Source organism: Ovis canadensis, chromosome 8 (assembly GCF_042477335.2).
Source record: "Ovis canadensis isolate MfBH-ARS-UI-01 breed Bighorn chromosome 8, ARS-UI_OviCan_v2, whole genome shotgun sequence".
Taxonomy (NCBI): domain Eukaryota; kingdom Metazoa; phylum Chordata; class Mammalia; order Artiodactyla; family Bovidae; genus Ovis; species Ovis canadensis.
In genome coordinates, this window is record NC_091252.1 from 95,328,954 (window position 1) to 95,333,807 (window position 4,854).

Genomic DNA, 4,854 nt, shown 5'->3' on the forward strand with positions numbered 1-4,854 from the left:
CAAAGGTGGAACTTAAGTCCATGCATAAATTTAATTGTGCAGTTTGTTTTTTTCCTGCCTTATACAAACAATTGTTAAAATATTTGAAAATTTAGAAAAGTGTAAAGAAGGAAATGGTCACCTAAGTATTTGTTAGGTTATAATTGAAAAAGTAGGCTTTGTGAAACAATATCAGGTAATAAGTTATCGTGTAGTCAGTGATGTTTTAAAATCTTGTCCACTTATGTGGATTTGTACTAATAACATCTGCTAATATTATGTAATAACTGTGTGGAGTGTTAGAATGAAGGCGAAATGTTTTAAAGAGGTAAGACAGTTTGCTTCATTTCCTGTCACATTTTGAACACTAAATATCAAGGTCCAGTTGGGGGTGGGAGGTAATCTCAAGAGGGAGGGGATATATGTATACTTGGGATGTATGTATACTTAATAGCTAATTCATGTACACCAGAAACCAATACAAATTGTAAAGCAATTATCCTCCAATTAAAGTATCAAGGTCTGTGGAATGGAATGGCTCTAAAATAGCTTTTCATATGTGTGGTTAAGATGAAGTATGATTTTTGCTAAAAGCTAAATATTTTGTTTTATATTTTATCTGTAATATAATCAGGGAACCTCAGACGGAGAGTTAATGGCATTTGAAACTGAGGAACAACTTGAAAATCACTCCTTTGGTTTTGCTTAACTGGCATACAAATACATCTGGTCTTCATGGTATAGTAAAATACTGAACTTGTCTTTTGATTAACCTTTTGTGCAGTCTTCAAGTGTTGAAAAAGATCCTACACAATTTTAAATGAATTTGCTTATACACATTTTGGTATGTACTGAAATAACTGTTTCCTTGGTGTATTAAGTACTGTGGACTTTGGCTTTAATTGTATATACTTTTAACTTGCTGAATTTAAACAAACGGAATTTCTCTTTTCTTTTTGTGGTGTGTAATCATTGGTGTGTGCAGGAAATAGAATTGTATGACTAAATTTAATAGGCCTATTATGTATCATTACCAATTTTCAGATTTCTGTTGAATCTGCGTTAATGGATGAATGACTTGGCCAGAGAGAACTCAAGGTTGTTCAGTTGGTATTTTTCATTTCTGGAGTTGGATGCTTTATTTGCCTGGTGTGCCTGATTAAAGAGATGGTAAATCATAATGGAGGTTGAGAGTGACCTAGATTTTAATGGGTTCGAATCCTGGCTTTACCATTTATCTACTTCATGACTTAAGTGAACTACTTTATCTCTGTGGCTCCAGTGTTTCCCGGTAAAGAGCAATAAATGAGTTAATACATGTAAAATGCTCACAACAGCACCAAGCATCTAGTGACTGCACACTAAATGTTCACATGACTATTACCTTGAAGTTCCAGTCTTGATAACAGACCATCTCCTTTGGTCATACTCCACATAGAAATTTTTATTGTTTGGGTAGTTTCCACTGATGAAACAGGACAATAGCTTTAATGTATTGTTGTATCTTGGAGGGAAAAGTCAAAAGCCGCCTGTGTTTATTATTTCATTCCTGAGTTTCAAGTGTCTTACTTAATGCTGGACAAGTGCAGGTGCCTAAGCATTCTTGAAAATGGAGAACCCAGCTTTTGACAAAAAGCTTGCCGAGTACTGCCAAAGAAGGGTAATTTATGGGCAGACAACTTAGTTAAAGCCCAAGACGATGATAAAGTTTCTGTGTCTCTACTTGAACATTATTTTCAGTGTGTTTACTATGAAGGTAGCAAAAAAAAAGGTCTTAACATTTTTTGACATGTTTTAAGTACTTACATGCCAGAAACTCCACAGGTATTTTATATGCATTATAATTTTTATCATCACTCCATGAGACAGGCACTTGTTATCCCCACCTACACAGTAGTAAATGTGCTTAAAAGGATCCTGTAAAAAGCAAAGGGATGGCAAACGTTCGGGCTGCCCTTCAGGTGCTGTTATTAAAGCTGTCTGGACATACCAACCTCAAAATTCGCCGCTGACCCAGGTCTGATGCCAAGAGCTGATTCTTGACACTGCCATTCTGCTTCCCTTCATCCTTTAGAGTAAGGAGAACAGTGTACCTGAGCTTCTAAGGAGGACACTTGACCAGCCGCCTGGATGGTCACTGTGGTAAACGGGTCGGAAACAGTCCCCAAAAGGCAATGCAGTATGGCAAAAATGCAAACCATGATTCTGAGTATATAGTTCAAGATGCTAGCTAAGGTGAGAGGATTTAGTTAATCTCAGAAGTAGTTAATTTTAGCCCTTGAAGGAAATGATACTAGTTTGTGGACCAAAGGATTGAGACTGTTTCACAGCATCTGAAATTACTAGGGGATATACCAGTTGCCATCTCTTCACAGAAGATGTAGTGGGTACCACTGCTGGGACGATTTTAATGAGAAAAAAATGTAGAAGTGCTTGTTACATAGGGCTCACTAGACTAGTTCTCTTGACCTCTCAGCTATGTTTGATGCAACAGAGCACTCAGGTTTCTGGGACACTTTTGCAAACATAATGTAAAGTCATTCTGGCAGTTTTCGCTCAGATGTTTCTTACTGCTCACTAATAGCAGTTTGTTCCCTGTGCCCAACCGTAGCCTACTGCTCTTCTCTGCTGCCACTTCCCTATTTGGCCCATATATAGCTTTAGGGACAGAACTGTGAGGACTTCCCTGAGGATAGATGCTGAGTGGCCACTCAACAAAATGTCTTCTCAACTTTTGCTGTTAGGTTGGTGGGTTCTGAATAGAGCCTCCAGGTGGGAAACAAGTGAATACATTCCTTGCATTCAGAAGAATATAGTCATTCCGATGTATAAGGCCCTGGGCTTAAAGAATGTATTAGTATTCATTTATATTTAATTATATGTGCCGGGGCTGCGCATAAGGCAGTACAGCAAGATCTTGCGAAGACAGAAGTAGAAAGTTTAATACAGTAAGTAGAAAGACAAAGATAGAACATGCTCAGAGGTACTAAATAGGAAGTCTTCCTGGAGGAAGAGATGTCTAGGTGGAGTACTACATGGTAGGCTGGTAAACAGAAACTCAGATTTGAATAGAGAGAAGACTTGAAGAGGTGGGTAAAATGGGTTTGGTTTAGGCATGTTAAATTTGATGTGCTTATGGCAAATTTTCACAGGGTCTGTCGGCTCAGAAGACAAATTAGAGATTTCCAAGCAGTCAGTAAAGGGGCAAAGTAAGCCTGGCTGAGAGTGGCCAGAGATGTAAGGGGACGCTGGTATAGAACAGAGCGTGAAATCGAAGGACAGGTTCCTTAAATTCCTTAGAGACTCATGTTTCAGGACAGAACACATTCCAGTCAGAAGACTGCTGATTCCATCAGGATTCCAGACGCTGAGGATTCTCCTGACCACCGTTATCCAAGCATTTCCTTCTCCACAGGGCCTGTGCTTTAGTGCATATCTCTGCAACGTCTTAATGTGGGTTCCCAGGAGCTAATGAATTTTCAATCTACTTGAAAGCTCTTCAGGAGGATTCCCCCCTGTCTTGTCAACAGTTTTCCCTCCACTACCTGTAACTAAATTTTCTTCCTCCAATGTTCTCAACAAGTTGCACTGCCTGCCTGGAAACTCTATGCTTCCTAGTATATTAGGCATTTCTCTCTGATTTACCGCACAGAGTAACTTCCTTCTAGGGAGTTAGCCTGGATGAATCAGGATGCTTTCAGTCACATTTAACAGAACAGCTTACCTAAGACGGGCTTAAACAATAGTATGCGTTAGTCGTTCAGTCGTGTCTGACTTTGCGACCAAATGGACTATAGTCTGCCAGGCTCCTCTGTCCATGGGATTTCCCAGGCAAGAATACTGGAGTAGGGTTGTCATCCCATTCTCCAGGGGATCTTCCCAACGCAGGGACTGAACCCAGGTCTCTTGCATTGCAGGCAGATTCTTTACCAGCTGAGCCATTAGGGAAGCCAGGACTTAAACAATAAGGAAAACTTTTCTCACACGGTTGGAAGATCAGAGGTTGAGTGAAGTCTGGAGTTGCTCTCAAAGATGTCCTCCAAAGGCCATAGTTCTGTTCATCTCTGCTCAGATCTTCAGAGAGTTGGCCTTGCAATCACGCTGGCTCTTCTCGTGATCAAAATGTGGGTGCAGTTCCAGGCTTCACACCCAGACACCATAATGTCCACAGGGAAAAAGGATCCATCTCAATCTCTCAGAAGTGAGAATACCTTTCCCAGAGCGACCCAGCAAGTTTCCTTTCACATTTTTGTGGCTGAGATTAGGCCACTATACATTCCAAAACCACTGGCCAGGGCTAAGACTATTTAGAGTAAAATGAATGCTTAGGATCTAATCCCTATGAAACTGGGCTCATGGGAAAAAGGTGAAAAATATCATCTTTTTTAATAGTTTAAACAGGATAAGTCTATTCAGCTTGGAAATCCCAGCCATCACTGATTACCCCACCAGTACCCTTTACTCAAATACCTTGTTAATACAGAAAATTAATGGTGGTTTAGTGTTAATTATTACACAAATACTTGTAAAACTCCGTGTCTATTGCCAACTCTAACCTCTTTGTATGCGACCCTTGGGCATGGGTAAAGCTCTCGGATAATACCATGAAAAAGCATTAATATCTATTTGACAAGCATTAAGTAAGCCCTTATCGTGTGTCCAACACTGTTCTATTGCTAGAGAGAATAAGACAAAGCAAGACTTCTCTCGGGAGACTAAATTTTTGGAGTGAGTCCAGGGCAAAATCGCCAGAGCTGAGGCTGGAAAGTGGGGCCAGGTACTGAGGTTCCTAGAACTCTGAAGGATTTTGAACTTTGCCCAACAACGGATAGGAAGTTGGAAAGGGTTTAAAACAGATGTCATCCAACTGTTGTT